Here is an 18,524-nt window from a genome sequence, read left to right as displayed (position 1 = left end):
GCTTTCTAAGAAGTCTGCACCACGGTTAATAAAAATCAATAAAGTTGATTATCAAAAAAAAAAATTGGTTTTACAAACTTTTCAGTTTTTTTCTGTTTGTTTTTGTTAGTGCATCACGTTTTCTTTTTATGAAATCGGCCTGCATGTTAAAAAAAAAAAAAAAAAAAAAAATACTTTATTTAAAATAATTTACAGACATGGTGGTCTACTGACCCTAGCAGTCCACCATCCCAGTGACGTCAGTGAATTTTAGTGGGTTGCAATTAACTACATCTCATTAACATTCACGAGGTTTGTAATCACTGCGATTCGGTATTTTGTGAACCGACCTATTAGTACGTAGGTCAGGTCCCAAAAAATCCTTTGGATTGGCTAAATTTTGGTGCACAGATTATTGCAACCACTTTTAGCGAATACAATGTGCGTACATCTGACCCAATATTCTTACGTTTTGAGTTAATAAAAGGTTGGACCCCAAATGAAACATGCCTACAGTTGTTCCAAAAAACCTGCCTTCCAATGGCGATCTTAGAAATTAAAAAGAAACAGACTTTTGAATTCTTTGGCCTTCAGGTACAGATGCACTGGTTTTTTTTAAACACATTTGTTTATTGGCATTTCGGTAAACATATTATCACAGCGCTTTCCTAAACTCAAGTTTGACATATTGCCCCATGAGTACAGGATATTCTGAAGTATGATCAATAACAGTGTCTTATTGTGGCTCATCTTGCAAGTTGAGTTAAACATTCTCTGTTTTCAGGGATTAGGGATGTGGACAGATGTTTAGGATTATTGAATGTCAGAAAATCAAATATGTTATAACATCTTCTAAGATGACCAAACTAAAACCTTGTCCGTATATGCTTAAGACTTGTTTTGGAGTGCAAGTCAGTTTCTGTCATATATTGTTCTGTGGGGTTCGGGGTCCTGTGGTGAGGAGGAGGTGTCAAGGTTGTGGTGGGGAAATCCCCATCACTGGCAGGGCCCACCCTGCCAGTCAACTCACCATCTCATCTCCTGATGGGTTGTCCACCGCTGCAGGGGACTCCCATTCGTTGTCCACCTCAATCCATTGGGGCACTATGGGTCGGCCTTGGTTACCTCTGGCTTCCTCTCGCTGCAGCGCTCTTTCCTCTGTCCATGCCCACTGTCTTACAGCCCTCACCCAGGTCTCCAAGCTAGGTCCCCTGTGCAATTTCCAAGCCATAACCATTCGAAGCTTCGCCAAGGCCAGGACAAGATCCGCAAACCTGTTTCCCACTTTCTTGGGGGCCGGCTGGTGGTAGAAGCCTAGCAGACAAACTGCTGGGGTATTGTCCAGTGACAATGTGTCCGGTTCAGTCGTGAGATAACTTCATCCAAAAACCCAGTGACTCGTGTGGCCAAAATCAGAGTCCAGTGTTGCGCAGTGGGGACACCCTCAAGAATCTCCCCCATAAATAAATGGTTATAATCCTGTGGGGGTTAAGATAGGTCCTGTGCGTGTAAGTGTACTATATGTATTTAAGTCGCTAACACCTTTCCCCCACATCCAGCGTCTGACAGTTTTTTCCCCAGTTCAGTTACTCAGCGAGCCCGAAGAGCGCATCGACCACTATTCAACACTCTGTAGAACCATGTGACTAGGTGAGTTCCCATCTCCATTGTCAAAAAGAGTTGAAGAACCATATGTGTAGGTGGCTCCACTGCAGCGGTTCTACAGCTCTCGCAGACTACATGTTAGTGCTTTATAAGTAAGAAATTGTCCCACCAGGAGCCCAGTCTACTCACTCTGGTCTCCAAATCGAAGCAGTGTACCCATCTGAAAGCATTCGCCCAGTGTCACCAACCCCGCGTCTGTCCAAGAGCTCAGTTGACCAGCTGTAAAACAAAATTACAAAATAAATAAAAGAGGGGGTCACCTTGAGGGTAGGCCCACCAGCGGGAGCCCAGGGGCGCAAGGGATAGTTGTGCCAGTATGCGGGTGTGAAATGCACAGCACCCATCGCATTATTTCGCTAATAGTTAGGTTCCTCGCCCAACAGTCCCAGCTCTGACAGAGCCACTCCCTCCAGCCACTTTGTGATCCATTGAACCTGGGAAGCTTAAAAAATACAGTTCAAAATCAGGTACTCCTAGTCCTCAAGGGGAGGGCAGCGAAGTGTAGTTAGGGCAACCCTTTGGCGCCCAACATCCCAAATAAGCTCCTGATGCAGTGCATCCAGTCTTTTGAACCATGCCACTAAGATCTTCACCGGGAGGGATGCAAAAAAGTAAAGAAGCCTCAATAACATGACAATTTTCTAAAGCGATATACGCGCCATGATGGGCAACCGGAGGGAGCGCCAGAAGGAGAGACAGGACTTCAGGGACCTGTAAGCCTTTCCCAGGTTCCCCTGTCAAAGATCCTTTAAATCATGGAAGACCTGGATGGCCAAATATTTAAAGGTGCGCAGAGCCCAGGGTAGATCAGTGGGGCAGGAAGTGAGACGGCCTAGACCCTTTATCACTGGAAACACACAGGTCTTGCTCCTGTTCACCCGGAGACGGATCTGTAATGCCCTGGGGATATCTCTTGTGCTATCCTTAAGGTAGATAAGCAGATCATCCACGTACAGTGATATCATGTTTACTGCTCCGTCTGTCCTGATGCCCCATTCCACTCCCTCCCTACGAAACTTTTGTGCTAGTGGCTCTATAGCTACTGCAAATGGGAGAGGTGAAAGGTCCTTTCTTAACCCTTTCCATTGGATGGTCTGATCCATCTTGCCCAGCCAGTGCCAAGCCCCATTCGAAGCATAGTGGCTTCCAGGAAGTCCCACCACACTGTATTGCAGGCCTTTCCCAGGTCTACTGATATGATCACCGCATTGGGATCAGGTGGCCGGTCGCCAGTATAGAGTATTGATTAAACTCTACGAGATTATGGTATGTGTTACTGGTTGATATAAACCCATTCTGATCATGGTGAATCAGGGTCTGCATATGGGGTAACAGAGGGAGGCCAATACTTTGCTAAGTATTTCAAAGTTGGAGTTCAACATGGAAAGGGGTCTGGATTCACAGACTGTTAATCGTGCAGTGTGGTCTTAGGTAAGGAGATCACCATAGCCTCCCTAGTCGTAGCTAGGAGGAATCCCTTCTCATAGGCTTCAGCACATACTTCTGCAGGTCTTGCTGTCAGAACGTTCACAAAAACCTTATAGAACTCCAGTGGGAGTCCGTCTGCTCCTGGCATTTCAACAGTTGCCAAGCTCTTAATGGCATTCCTGATTTCTGGTTCTGACACCTGGGTGGCCAGCGACTCCTACTCTTCCGATGGGATGACCCGCAGTGGCATGTTCTCCACAAGGGGCCAAGCTTCGTCCATAGGTCTGGCGGCAGGCAATTAAGGGAGATATATTAATTCCTGAATGCATCTGTAGACGGGTCTCCTCGACCGCGTCTACTAGCTCCCGAAGCTGGCGCCAACCGCACATTCCCTCAGTACGAAGGCCGCGTTCCCATGACGACATGAGAACGCTATCAGACGCGTCGGACCCGGACTTCCGGGTTCGGTAGAGAAAAGAGACGACGGACTCCCAAAAGGGGGTGGAGTGCCAGGAGTCCGGGGAAGAGCGAACGGAGGAGAAGACGCCGAGCACGGAGTGGAAGACGCTGGGTCCAGGAGGAGCACCGAACGCCGGAACCAAGGATTCCCCGCAGGACGGGAGAACCGAGACACACGAAGAGAAGTTCCCAAAGAACCCAGAAATCAATGCCAGCGAGCCCAGCCACGACCCTGGAGGGTCGTGGCTCAGCAAGGTACGGTCCTTTATAGGACTCCATAACCCTTACTTATATAAAGGGAAGCAAGGAAAGGAAACCGGGCACGAAGGGAGGGCTGGGGGTGGGAACAGGGAAAAGGGCACGGGGTTTGCACCAAGAGCACGGTTGGTCACGTCCGAGAAAAGAGAGTGACAATACCTGCCAAGAAAACGTGTGACATACCCCCCCCCCTCCACAACTGGACACTTCCCTTCTACCCTTTTCCTCCAACCCAGAGTACCCTTTTTCCTTCCTTGCATGCCACTAACAATAGAACCCCTTAAGAAAAACCCCACATCCGACTTACCTTTGTCCTACCATATCTTTTCCTTTCCGGTACCCTCGGGAGACAAGACGAGCTGACATCCATCCAACCTTAAAGAAACAGAGAAGAAGAGACGGTTAATATTGGACAAAAGAAGACTCAAATAGATCTACAGTTACCGGAGTCCGTTCCCTTTCATTTTCCATCATTAGACCTGCACCAGAACTCACATAAATAAACATCACTTACCTTATCTCCGTCTCAGAGTCCTCTGTACCGCCAGTAGCCTACCACAGCATCATTAATATGATTAGGTGAAAAAATAACTGCCCCCTCAGCTAACTTAAGTCGAGTGATAAGGCTACCTCTAGAGTCCAGACTGACCAGCCAAACCAGGAGTCTTCCCGATTTCCCCTCCTCTTCATGAACCTGATTTGCATATTTTTTATAATCTTGGCATTTGAAACACTCCAGAGCCACATTATACTGTTCTTGTGTTTCCAACAGTGGTGGGAGAGCCCCAGGGCTCACACAGGGAGATCATTCTCTAGCTTTAGGAGGCATGTTCTAAGTCACATCCAATACCTGTTGTCTGCCCCAAACACTACCCCCTCAATGCTGCGGCTCAATGCTGCCCCTGGTTTGGAAGTAAAGTAGTCTGTTATTCTGTCTGTCTGAGCATCTCTGAAGGGAGCATCTTCCAAAGACGCCTCATTCAGTCAGCAGGTTGGTATGGGTGGATGTGCATCGATCGGTTGCAGCGCCAAAAGGAGGGGGCTATGGCCTGACAAAGTACGGCCAAGGTATTCTGTGTGCACTATATCATTATACAATTGCTGAGTGATTTGGTCCAAACAAATCAGCCAGTCCTAGTATGGACCTGATAGAGGCTTGAATAATAGGAATAATCTCTGTCTGTGGTGTGCAGCAGGGGTCCTCAATGTCCCAGTGTGTAACCCAAGCTGTCATACTGGTGGCCACCTGGTTGGCCGTGGCCCCCGGGAGTGGGGGAGTGGAGCGGTCCATAGTCGTATCAAGGACAGAGTTGAAGTCACCTCCAATAAGGTATTGTCCCCCTATCAAGTGGCACAAGCTAGACAACAGGGTAAAAAAGAATGAGGTCTATGTTTATGCATGTTACCTAGCACCACCAGCCTGCCACAAAGACATCCCTCAACTAAGACATAATGGCCTTCTTTATCTGCATCCACAGTGGTGTTCTCAAAAGGAACCCCCACCTGTATCCAGATCAGCGCCCCCCTTGCAAAGGCGGAGTACATGGTAGCGAAAAGCTGCCTTTGCCAGTGTCTGTGGAGATGGTCACCTCAGAACTACACAAGGTGGCCCATACTGCCCACTCCTCCCCTATTCCCCCCCCATATGTTTGGCCCCCGTGGTATCTAAAGTAGTGGGTCACCAGGTGCGACTCCCCCTTCCCACTTCAGGGCTATCCGGTCTTCTCCCCCAGTCTCTCCAAGGGGAGGGGGAAGGCCCTCAGCATCAATTACAGGCCCCTACTGCAGTGTCTCAGGGCATCAAGCCTCTCAGTCGCACCCACAGTCAAGCCATCAGGCCCTGCTATGCACATCCCCTCCCCTCATAGGGCCTATGCAAGGACTGGCCCAGACCAGCTCCACTGCATAGCAGGAAGGCAACAGGCTTGATGTCCCTGAGGTGTCTGCAGCCTCCGAGCAGGTAAGATGGGAACGAGAGGGCGAGAACTCCCCTTTTCCCCCAGGCTCCCCATCTGTGGCCGCTCACCTCTCCTTTGGTGCTTCTCACCTCCCTGCTCCCTCAACGTTACGTGGCTTGGCGCCTCCCCGGGGACCCTGGTCACTCCAGCCTCGCCTCCATGCTGACGCCGCACCCGCCTGATCCTAGGGCTGGTGCAGGTGGTCCTCATAGTTCTCCTCTAGTTAGGCCCGCCGTCACACCGGCAGTGGGGCCCGCAGTCTGAGATCTGGTTGGCAAGGCATATTCAGGACGTGGAGGGCCCCTGACAGCGTCTCCTCTGTCAGTACTGCGTTCTGGCAGCCACCACATCTGCGTCGGCACCCGTTATGTGGGGTTTAGTAAGGATTTGTGTTGGGCTGCAAAATTAAACGCCTGCCATCTTGGCTGGCTAGACACGCCCCCGACAAAAGCACTGTTCAAACCCACCTTGTGGATTAAGCATGTAGGTGCATGGTATCAAATGCCTGAAAGAATTGAATAACCGCTTTAGCTTTGTGGTATTGCAGGTGAGCAGATATAACAGACATTTATCCCCACATGAAGAGTTAATGCTTCAAACAGTGCTTTTCTGGGTGGAGGGTGATAGTGTATCGGTAAACAAAGGCAATAAAAGTTATTTAGCCTTTCGTAGCTGCCAGCTTATCCAAGTCCATGCTTGATGTGCTGCTCCAGTCCAGGTTTTTTCCTCTGATTTTGGGGACTTGTCGTCCTGTTTTTTGATGGAACAAAGAAAACTGCAAGTTCCAGAATTCAAAGAAAAAACCTAGCTTGGAGCAGCACGTCACACATGGACGCGGAAAACTTGGCACAGCTGGACTTTGGACGTTATCTAATTCAAATAATGAGAACAACTACATGAGTCAAACGCTTTGACAAGGTTAAAGCAAAGTGGAAAGCCCATTTACAAATGTATATTGTTTTAATAGGTTTTGTTCCAATAATGATTTTTAATCAGCAGGACTTAGCATGTCATCAGATGTGCATCATATACCCCTATGTAAAATTTGCAACAATTTCCTTGATTAAGGCTTCAGGTATAAAAGAACAAAGGGAAATCTCAGCTACACTTTCCCAGACCTTGTGCCAACTAGCTTGCTGCTGCTTCTGCATAGCACACTTAGGATATACATGTAGATGGAAGCTGGAGCTCTGTTGCCAGCTTTAATTGTTCGTTCTTTGTAAACTGACAGGGATGTAGCTACCACAGTGGCACTGGGTCCTCGGATAATGCGGCCCAAGTGTGCCTTTAACCAGATTTGGTTTATTTAATGAGCCTGTTCAATGTTATCTGATAGAGACTTCTAGTTGCAGATTCCTTACCTTAGAATTTTCCCCCAGGCGTCGGACTGGATCCGGAGATTTTTTCTTTGAGCAATACACTTGCGCATCGGTCGACTCTGCAGGCTTTGTTGGTGTCGTAGTCGCTGTGATGACATCGGGAGTAGTACATAGATGCCGCCTCAGTGCAGTGGCGTCAGTTCTTTGCTTTCTGCGCCACACGCTGATTTGCAGAGAGCTACACTTGGGCAATTTTTGACCGACTTCAACTCTTTTGGCGAGTTTTTTTTATTTTTTATTTTTTTATTTTTTTTTTGCATTGAGGGATGTCCCCGAAGACCAGCTTCAAACCGTGCGAGGACCGTCACCGCATGATGTCAGTGACGGATCCTCATCGGGTCTGTTTCTGGTGCATGGAGCACGACCCCGACCCGAAGTCGTGCTCCAAGTGCCAGGCCATGCACCCGAAGGCCTTGAGGAAGTGGTCCCTCAAGCTTATGGCAGACCGACGCTCGACTCCATATAGGCCCCGGTCTTGCGCGAGGGGAAGATTCCTTATCGACCCACCCATCCTCTCCGCTTGCGAACTGATTTCTAAGGGCAGGGCTTCCCCATTCAGGGCCCTAGCACTGGCGCATCAATTTCAGTGTTCTTCACAGCTCTGCGCTTTGGCAAGGAAAGTCGTGAAAAGAAACTGATGTCACTACGCTGAGGCTGCGTCTATGTACTACTCCCGACGTCATCACGGCGACTAAGACGCCTGCGGAGTTGACCGACATCACTTATCGACGCGCAAGGGTATTGCTCGAAGAAATAAATCGCCGGATCCAGTCTGATGCCTGGGGGGAAATTCTAAGTTAAGGAATCTGCAACTAGAATGTCTCTACCAGATATATTGTTACCGAAGGTAAGTTACTTATACTTTACTGCCTTTGACCTAAATCTTTGTTTACTCTTCTAGGGGCACTGGGCACTGAAGGGAGGAGCGTTGTGGGTTAGCACAGAAAATGACGGGAGAAAAATGACAGACAAGATAGACAATGGAATGGTGAAGAATGGGTGGGAGAGGAATTGAAAAAAGATAGAAAGAAAAAAATAATGGAAAGAACGTGTAGGAGGGGAGAGGCAGGAAAGGGATATTGAGGAGAAAAAGTGAGAGGGGAGATGTGGTGTAGATAGATAGAGAAAGGGAGGGTAGAAATGTAGAGGACAGAGAAAGAAGAAAATAACTATGGAGGTGAGAGAGGAAATAAGGAAGAAGAAAAGATGGAGGTGAAAATGTGGGAGGAATGGAGAGCAGAATCAAAGAAGGAAAGAACGTAAAAAAGCAGGATGAGGAAAGAGTGAGAAACGGGGAAGAGGTAAAGACGAGAGAGAGAAAGGTGATACAAACAGGCAAAAGTGCATAGGAAAGGGAAGGAAATGGGGAAAAATAGGATGCATTGGAGAACGGGAGGAAGGAGATGAAAGAGTGAGTGGAGTAAAGATGAGATTTAGATGGGAATGGTAGAGAGCTGCAGGGACATTAAATGAACGCTGTTGCGATAGAATGAGTTGAAGAGGGGAGTGGATTAGAGACGGAAAAATTAACAGGAAGTAGGAAAGGAGATTATTACTTTCTAGCAAAATTTGTTACACCAGCATAATTTCATGTTGTGCATGTTATGCGAAATTCCCAAAATTAGTCCTCTATGCCACATCCCGTAACTAAGCACTGTTTGTAGCAAACATCTAGCACAGAGCTGCGTGCGAACAACTCAAAGAACCACAATGCAAATAGCTGCTGAGTGGCTCTTAGGTTTTTTTTGTGCTATATGTTTAGCACGACATGCATCTTGAGATCCAAGTGAATGCAAGTATATATTTCGTATTAAAATATAGTGCCAAATGCTAGATTTTGTGCTTTACTTATTTATGCGTAATTTTCCCAAAATATCTTGGAGTTACATTAAAGTAAATAATGCAGATTTCTCACATTCCCAGAGTGGATGTGAATGGTAGTAGGAAGATCAGGAATGAGAGAAGTGGGTGTAGAGAGAGACTGAAAGAGAATGGGGAAGAAAGTGAAAGTGAAGGACATGAGAAGTGAGCAGAGTAGTGATATGGAGGAAAGACAAGTAGATGCGTAATTTAGAGACCCATAAGCAGCAGCGTAAGTGTCAGTTATGTAGTAGGTGAAGTGCCAACCTCACAAAATAAAATGATGGACTGAGTGTTGAAACTTTTCAGACACTCACCCCCAGTCACAGATCTGGATTTAATCCATCGGTATTTTGCTCCCCAAGTCCACCCCAGTTTGGACCCAGTCATGTGCAAATCAGTCTTTTATTCTGCTCCCTATGGGAACAGTCCAGCCCGAACTGCCAAGCCAGGCCCTCCCTAGACCGGAAACAAGCATCCTGGGACCGGTTCTGGGGTATCACCACTCAACTAGGCTAGCTTGAAACCAGTGGCACAGCGAGCAAGGGGCCCATGTCTGGGCATACCCTAGCCACTTAGGGTGCACATTGCAACAATGCCACATCACAAATCAAAATAAAATGATGGACGGAGGGTTGAAACTTTTCAAACACTCGCCCCCAGTCACAGATCTGGGTTTAATCCATCCAGTTTCGTAGGTGAAGTGGCAGCAGAACGCTTTTAAAAGTTACCTTTAAGGTAACAGTGCCCATTTCTCATGCTTACTTTCAGGCTCAGGTCACCTTTGCTACACTGTTGCCCCCTGGCTCCTCGGATTCTTTCCCTATTTGAATAGTATTTACCACACATCCAGATGTACACTGGCCTTTTGTTCATGATGTAACATCAGATACCATGCCTTCAGAAAACGTTTACTGCCCTTTCCATTTGACCAACCTCCAACCAGCTGCTGCTGCCGCTCAAATGACCTTGAATACCTTTTAAACATATATTGTTTTAAATATAACTTGCTTTCTTTTTTAATACCACTAATGTATAATGTGTATTAATGACATTTTGCAGAGAAATGTTAAATTTGTTCTTCAACATCATGCAACTTCCATAAAAGAGGAACCTCTTAGATCAAAACAGGACCTTTCACGTGAGAAATGGCAGTGGGGCGCAGGGATTATTTGCAATAATGTTAGGGAGCTGCCTGTATATTACAATATTGAAAAACCAAACACATTATTGTCCCTGAATATTAGATTGAAGCTCATTTACAATTTAGACTATTGTGCCTGTACAGTGTTATGGCAACAGATGACATGAAAAAGCCGAAATTGAATCATAAATGCAAAACTGTTCGGAACAGGGCCCCCCAAATTTTTTTGGCCCAGGGCCCCAAAAATCCTTAAGGTGTCCCTGAAAATTGTATTGGTTTTTATCTAGAAATTGATTCTGATTGTTATGTAAAATATATACATTAAGAAATAGACTGGTGTAAAATCCTTAATCAAAAACAATAGACAAAACTAATAACACGGTAATTTTTCATAATAAAACTAACAATGCTCGATGGCGCAGTGAAATGGAAACTACTGCCTGGTCACCTGTGTCGTGGCATTTCTGAGGCCGGTGAATACGCGTGTGTCCTTCTTGTTGTGCCTGTCAGTGTCGTTGTCGCCCACGTACGAAGCCCTCTGCAGCGGAAGGGAAATAACAATATGCTCATTGCATTTATAACCGGTCTGTAATGTTTAATCAAAGCTACGTGACCGCGTGCCTCGACAGTCGGCTCCAAGTTCAGCGCGAGGTGAGCCTTGTCAGGATGATAATATAGAAAGTTCATGCGGAGGTGAAGGCGCAACTTCCCACAGACGGGCTTGGGTTATCAGGAGGTCAGGCTTTTTTCTGGCTGAAAGTGTAAACAATAAGGAAATGCATCTTACAGTGAACTTGGCTTACGTAAAGCTCCATTCAATCAACGACTGTGACATTACTGAATACTAACCGGCTCGTAACCCACCGCCCGGAGTTAAGGTGGCCGCCACCTTCCTGCAGGCGGCAGCAAATTAACACTTAACAACGTCTCCGGCATCGAAGTGTGCTTTAGCGCTAGTGACCTAAAATTATTTTTAATTGTATTGCTCCTATTTTAACTTTAGAGCGACGATAAACCTTTATTCTAGAGATTTTTCCCTGCATGCACCCATTTCTGGACTGGCATACTGTGAAAACAGCTTCCATCATAGTTTACTGCGCCTCTGCAACTGCGGAGGCGGAACATTTTGCTTAATGTAATGAAGGAAGAGTTGAGGAAGTAAGTTTTAAATGTGTAAATTGAGCTGGGACGGGAGTGTTAGTGGTTTGCCATACAGAGTAAAACATCCGTGCGAACCTTATCGAAACTGAGCAGGTGATTATGGCATCAAGCGTTCACCTGGCAGAACACATCAGGTTCATTTCTCTTACGCTGTGCCAGTGCTGGTCCGCCTTGAGGTACGTTTTAGATATTAGACCGACGGGCTTGTTTTTCTTTTCAGTACTTCACAGACGACGTGACAAACTGGCACCAGCGAATGCATAAACAGCAAATTGTTAAATACGCGGACGGGACATTTTTATTCCACGATCAATTGATCAGGCATGGCTAGTAGGTAATTCAGAGGCGGCTCTGTATACCGAGTTAAATAAAGGTGGCGTGACTAGATCTTGAGTAGGGGGCCCCCTGTTTTATAGTATTTATTTTTGGAACATTTCCTTCTGTATTTATCCATATGTTTTTGCCTTTTTATCTGTATTTATGTTGTGTTCTGTCAATAAATTAAGTAATAAACTGGTATAGTTCCCCATTTATTTAACAAATACAAGTCCCCTCGTAATCTAACGACTAACGAGTTTTAGAAAATTAAGCAGCCAAATATAACAATACACCCATGGGGAAATATTAGCATTATACTACAAATGGATGTTGACATATGTTCTTATTTAAGGAAATCTCGCCCTCTTTTGAACTCCTCACACCATCCATCTGCTCAGCTGTTAATCTGGAATTGAGGAAAGACAGTATGAAAAGTGACTCAAAAGAAGCCAAGTGTTCTGCATTTTTCCATCTTTAAAATAAATGCAGACAGGAAACGCATTGTTTTTTGGCTGTATTTATCTGTAACAACGGAAAACCGGGAGCCTTAATCTTGAGCACCAAAAACAGGGATATTTTACAAAAATGGAAGAAGGACTACATATTTACATCAACAGCGCTTCACAGAAAGACAGCTCTCATCAACATAGGAATACAGAAGAGGCACTAAGAAAATAAATAACATTTATCTTTTTTAAACCAGCATTGTACCTGTAATTAAAACAATTTTAAGTCAGCTACCTCTAAAAACTGGGACATAAGCCAAATTTGCTGAAATCTGCAGGGACAACCGGTAAAAAAACAGGACTGTCCAGGCAAATCCAGGATGCCTGGTCGCCCTAGATGAAGGGCTAAAGACAGTGGTAAGTGTTGTGGCTACCAAAGTGGGATCCCAATGTATACCTTGATGTCAGCAGACACAATCAACAAAGCATTTTTATTTGACTTATCTCTGGTAATTTATGAGTACACCTCAGCCAACTCAGAGAAATATAATTGGGGATCAGACGCACAACAAATCAACGATTTATAAATAATTTCTTCTGCACTTCTCCCTTGGCCTCTTTCTAGCTGTACCTTATTCACAAATTCATTAGCTGCATTATTTTGAACGGATATAAACCTTGTTCCCATATCTCGGCTTTGTAGGAGACTGCTACAGATCTCCTGTTAACAGATGATATCTCATAGAGACTTCTAGCCACAAATTCCTTACCTTAGAATATTCACCAGGTATCAGACAGGATCCGGAAAAGCTTGACAGTTCCCCTGCTCACTGGTATATGGCATCAAACTACCCTGAGTCGGTTTCGTAGGCGTCCACGCTGGATATGACATGTGCAGTACCAATAAAGGTGCCACCTTAGTGCGCTGACTTCATTCAGTTCCTTTCTTTCTGCACCAGCAGCACAGTTTTGTAAGAGCTACCTTGGTCCTTTTTGACCACTTATTTTTTCTTTACATTTTGTTGACATTTTCGAGAATTTTTGCTCCCAGTGTGTTTAGTGATGTCCCCCAAAAAATGTGTGGAGCTTACCACTGACTGTGATGGATTCCCACCTGGTTTGCTTGTGGTGCCTGGAGTCGCTCAATGACTACAGGGTCTGTCCCTACTGCCACACTATGAATCCTAAAGCAATTCAGGAGTAGGTGATGAAGCGCCAGGCGTCTTGATATCAGGTGACTCCACACAGCTCCAGGCCCTCTCTTGCAGTTGTTCCCATCCTTTGTTGTTGTGTTCAAAGTCATTGTCGGGTAAATCCCACAAGCACAAGAAGTCAAAGTGCTCTTTGACTTCAAAGCGCCGGTCCAAGTCCATGCACAAGGCGCTGGAATGACACCACAAAGTCTAGGCTCCGCTCTTGCACTGCACCTGCGGATTCTTGGTCAGCTCCACACCTCCCTGATCTTCCCAGAGCCGCTGCAACCTTTGCTGATCTCAGAGTTTTATGAGGCCATGCACCTGATATTCAGGTGGCCAGATCTCTCTCGAGCGCCCTTAGATCCCATGAGTTCACGAGGTGCCCTAACTGGGTTTCTGCCAGCAGGTTCGCCCTCTGCACCGGTTAGGCACTCAGGATGCAACTCTGGATCTGTACTGACACTGGTCGCTAATCCACAACCTTCGCCGGGTTTCAGTGCCCTTGACACAGTTCTCAGCGCTGACTCCATAGTCATTTCAGACTTCAATACAGAGGTGGATTGTCATCACTCGAAGTTGACACTGGCACCTACTGGAACTAGACCATCCTTTCTTTGATAGGCCCTGTTGAGTATGACAGGGGTGGATCTGAGGATACGTATGATTATCTTGATCCCCTTGAAGAACCCTTGGCAGGAAATAACCAGTATCAGGACCTGCCTGATGCCAGCCAGTGGTCTGGACCCTTCACCAGGCACTAGACTGTTCTCTCCTCTTACTGTTGCTGCCAAGAAAGGGGCCTCCTTTGCTGTGGTGGTGTTGACGGCATCTAATGTCCTCAACCTCACGCTACCCTCAGGTGAAGTCAAGACCAATGTCATGACTGAGGTGCTTTAATAGGGTCCCACATAGAACATCTCCTGCCCTTCAGTGAAGCCCTTTCTGATGTTCTGCTTGGGGTCTGGGCCAAGCCCTCCACTGACATTCCTTTGCACAGGACAATTGCTCCTCACTATTGCCCCACTTTGGGGACCCAGCTTTCCTCACCCAGCACCCCATTCCTTAGAGCCTAGTGGTGGAAAGTGACACAACCCTTTTCTTTGTAATGTCCCTAAACTCACTCTCACCACACCTCCCACTTTAAAATCCTTCGCACTTTTTCTTCTATCACCTACACCCGTTCCTCTGATCCTTCCCACAGTTTTCTTAATTTGACCTCAGATTTCTCCTCTGTTACGCTTGTTTGCCAACATCCCTAGCAACCATAACACAGTGCTGGGCTTTCTTCCTCTTATCTACTCAAATGGAGATTTAACCCCATTTTTCTGGGGTGTCACTCTATATGAGCATGTGTGACCATAAGAAGTCATCAATAGTCTCCTTACAACAGCTTCCACACTTTCCTTTGTCAATTGAATTCCTTCATTCATTCCATATTCCGTTCCACCTTTTAACTTTACCGTTATTTACTTGGTAGAAACAGACGTGCATATGTGTGATGTCCACTTCTTCCACCAAATGTTTACATTTCCTTAGACACAAGTTGAACTCTGTTACCTGTAAGGAATTTCTTAGGTAACCCCTTCTTGGCAAAAATGTAACTTGAAAAAATCTTGATTTCACTTGTAGTTACTATGACTAAAAAAATGTAACTTTCAGATCATTGTAAGTAATGATCTAGTAATAATATAGCACACGTTGTTCTGGTTCCTTTTAATTGGAAAGGACTGAAAATATTGAAAGCATTTTCCCCACTCTATGGTAAGCCTTAATATCTCCTTATTGGGATAGAAATTGGTTTTTTGCGACGTAATGCTCCAAGAACGTCACGGATTAACATACACGTTCTTCTGCATTTTTTTTTTCATCCCTGGCCACTTAGTCTGTACACAGTATATATGCTTGCTCCACTCAACTGCTGAGTGTCACTCATAAGTCAGATCTAGGTTTTTTTTTTTTTTTTTTTTTTTTAACTCTGGTGCCACCAAGAGCTCTCTCTTATAAAATATTCCATCATGAAGATTCAACTAATTCATCAGACCTTGTTATTTCCTGACTTGTTCATTCAGGCTCCTTTTAGTTAGCCATCCCTGCTTAAAGCAAGTCATAATTAACTCAATGATTTCATCTCTCAAGTGCCCTCCGCCATTTGCTTCCAGAAATACATTCAGTGTTGTGAAATGCAAGCAAGCAGATATTGTCGTCATTATCTATACACTTATCAACACCCCTAGTCACAGACAATCTAATACTACATCTCTACATCAAGGCATGTATTGCAAATCAAAATTATAATTTTGCTTTATAAAATGCCGTTTTGCAATCTTCTCTGTAGTTTTAACGCCTTAACACCTCTCCTTGTAGTTAGAAAATCTACAAATGTTCTATGATCACTGTAAACAGAAAACCGAGCACCCCACTCATATTAGTGAAAGTGCTCCATGCCCCGGTAACAAGCTAACCCCTCCTTTTCAATGATTGAATACTTATGTCCCGCACCCCTGCTATATTTTGAAGCTTAAGCAAATCTTTTCTGTCTTCCAGCATCATCTTGTAACAAAACTGCTTCGAAATCTATGTATCTGGCACCAGTCATGATTATTGTTTTCAGAAGAGTGTCAAACGGCTTTAAAGCCGTATCCATCTCTTTTTAATTACATTGAATTCCCCCCGACGCAATTCTTCCCACACAAACCACTATTTTTTCTTAAATAACGTTGTCACGTGCAATGTTTTATCAGCAAAACTTAGTATGATCTTTACATAGTAATTTGCTAGTCCCATGATAGACTTTATTTGATCCTTTATTTTTGGGACTTAGTGACTCTGCATTAATTTCAGTCAGACCTTCTTTAGGTACAGCTACACGTTTACTATGAGTATGCCCCAAAAACCTTTACACTGCAGTCTTACACTTTTGTCAAACCCCTCTTTTCTAAGATGGCTAAAACTCTCTCCATTGTATCATTATTATCCTGTTTTTTCCATAAACAACATTTCTTCCTGGAATTATGGTACACTAATATTGTCTTGACATAACTGGTGCATAATTGTTTGAAATACAGTGGACGCTGATGCCAAGCCAAAAGATCAGTTTGTACATAAAAGCACCTTCAAATGTGATGAATGAAGTCATCATTATCATCAAATCTTCTTTATTCCGTTGATTTAAAATCATAAGACACTATATATATATATATATATATATATATATATATGTAAAAATTCAGTGCCGTGAAACAGTTTTGCGTTCAAATAATGAAAAAGCACAATTAAAACCTTTATCTTCAATGAAGATAATAAACATAACAATACAGATAAAAAAGTTCTAAAATCATAAGAGCCTTAAAGATTCATTCCGAAGAAACTGTCTGGACACCATTAGTAATTTGCTGGCCATGGCACCGCCTACGCCCGACAGCCTCTGCTAGGAAATAGGCCATAATAATACAAATCCATTTATTGGATAACATTTACAACAACTTCAATGCAGGTTGGGCTTGGGTAAAGGGCAGCCCTTTCTATTGGTAGGATTATGGACTGCATTCTAAGTGAACTAAAGTGGACACAGAACAATATAAAGTGCAAAGTGTCTTGTTCGGAGAAGAAATCGCAGGTACAAGGACTGATTCAATTCCAACAGTCAGGCTCTGCAATAATTTAGTGTAAGAGATTCTGTCTGAATATTGTGAGGAGGAACTGATGATGTGGGTTAGAAACATAAAAGAGGTAAGTTCGATGGTCGCACATGTTCTCAGCATAGCATGAGTGTGAACACTAGAGTTACACAATTCCCTCCTCTCTCTTTCAGCCTGGTGGCAAGGAAGTACTTTTTTACTCACAATAGATCACCCCAAACAATCTGTTCAGACTTACTGTAGGGATCAGGACGGCATAAGTTAGTGAAAGTTTTAACTTAGCTAAGCCATGGAATGCTTCCTGCTTTGTCTAAGTACGTACTTTTTATCATGATCGCCCAATTTAGTGTCTACTTTGTTCAACCAAGTGGAGGTCCATTTGAGCAGAAGACGTAAAGCTAATCAATCCAATGTGTTCTTCCACCCTTGTTCTTTATGTAAGGAATAGGAGTCAGTGGTTTGAGGTAAGCAGAGTGAAAGCCTAAAGAATTTATTTTCGATGATTTGCAACTCAGTGGCCCCCTTGCATCACCAAATGTCACACCTGTAACTCGCAATGGGAATATATTTTGATTGATAAATCTTCAACAAAGTCTGGATTGGCTTGGCACCCAACCGAGTGGCAAATTCAAATACAGAAGCAGTTACTCTGGCCACAGTGTTCTTTTTAGCCTTAGTTAATGGGCCCCAACCCCCAATCGTTGAATTTTACTCCTAGGTATGAGAAAGCATTGGCTCTCGTAATATCTTTGCCTTCTAAGATGCTTTTTTTTGGGACCCCTCCCCCTAGAGCCCACAACCATTAGATGGGATTGACTGTAATTTGTGCTCAATTCTAGTTCGTTCATGTAGCTGACAAATGCTTTTAAGAGGCGTTTCAGTCCAACAGAGGTTCTCATTATCAATACTGCATCGTCCGTGTATAGTAGGATTGGAATAAGATGCTCACCTTCACGTGGATTGATTGTCCTGACAGGCCTCCAACAGAGCTGGTCCAAGATTGTGAATAGAAAGTGTGAATAACAAAGGTGCCAAAATATAACCTTGTCTGACTCCCCTTTGAGCACTAAATAAGTGTGTTAACTTACCTCTCTGGTCATATCTGACAATAGCTGTCAGGTCTCTGTTTAGCTTATGTAAAACATTCATGATTTCTCTATCGAGCCCCATTTTGACGAGGGTCACCCACAAGTTGCTTCTGTTCACTCTGTCAAACGCTAATGGGAGGTCCATAAAAGCAAGGTGTAATGAGCCCCCCTTAGCAATTGTGTATTTGCCACTTATTAATTCTAAGTTTAGGTATTGGTCGAGGGTACGCCTTCCAGACCTGACCCCCGTATTGGAGATCAGGTAAGATCTTCTTCTCCTCTATTCATGTAGTTAGTCCGCTAAGTAAGACCCAGCCCGTGACTTTCACAACCGAATCAATGAGAGAAATGGATCTATAGTAGTGTGGGTCATCTCACTGACCTTTTTTAAACACAGAAATAATGATGGATTTAGACCCAGAAAGGGGAAAGCCTACCTTGCAGATAGTGTTTAGAACATTAACTAAATTGCCCAAGCTGCTGGGTCCATTGTGAACAGATCAAGGGGAACCATCTGGTCCAGAGGGGTTGTTATTGGGCATGAGAC

The 18,524-nt window shown here is 44.6% G+C and overlaps 1 protein-coding gene and 1 long non-coding RNA gene across 3 annotated transcripts in view; one reads left to right on the top strand and one right to left on the bottom strand.

Annotated features, from left to right (window-relative positions):
* Window positions 1-10,667, bottom strand: part of LOC138296252 (uncharacterized) — a 187,066-nt gene extending 176,399 nt beyond the window's left edge. Inside the window, exons 1-2 of the long non-coding RNA XR_011203795.1 lie at window positions 10,579-10,667; window positions 4,097-4,164 (exon numbers count right to left, since the gene is read on the bottom strand). This is a non-coding gene — a long non-coding RNA (uncharacterized lncRNA). The remainder of the gene's footprint in view (window positions 1-4,096; window positions 4,165-10,578) is intronic.
* Window positions 1-18,524, top strand: part of EXOC6B (exocyst complex component 6B) — a 1,319,737-nt gene that overhangs the window by 1,191,357 nt on the left and 109,856 nt on the right. The window lies entirely within an intron of this gene.

This window comes from Pleurodeles waltl, chromosome 1_2, assembly GCF_031143425.1.
Source record: "Pleurodeles waltl isolate 20211129_DDA chromosome 1_2, aPleWal1.hap1.20221129, whole genome shotgun sequence".
NCBI lineage: Eukaryota > Metazoa > Chordata > Amphibia > Caudata > Salamandridae > Pleurodeles > Pleurodeles waltl.
The sequence above is the reverse complement of the archived record's forward strand: the minus strand, read 5'-3'. Positions and strand labels throughout refer to the sequence as shown.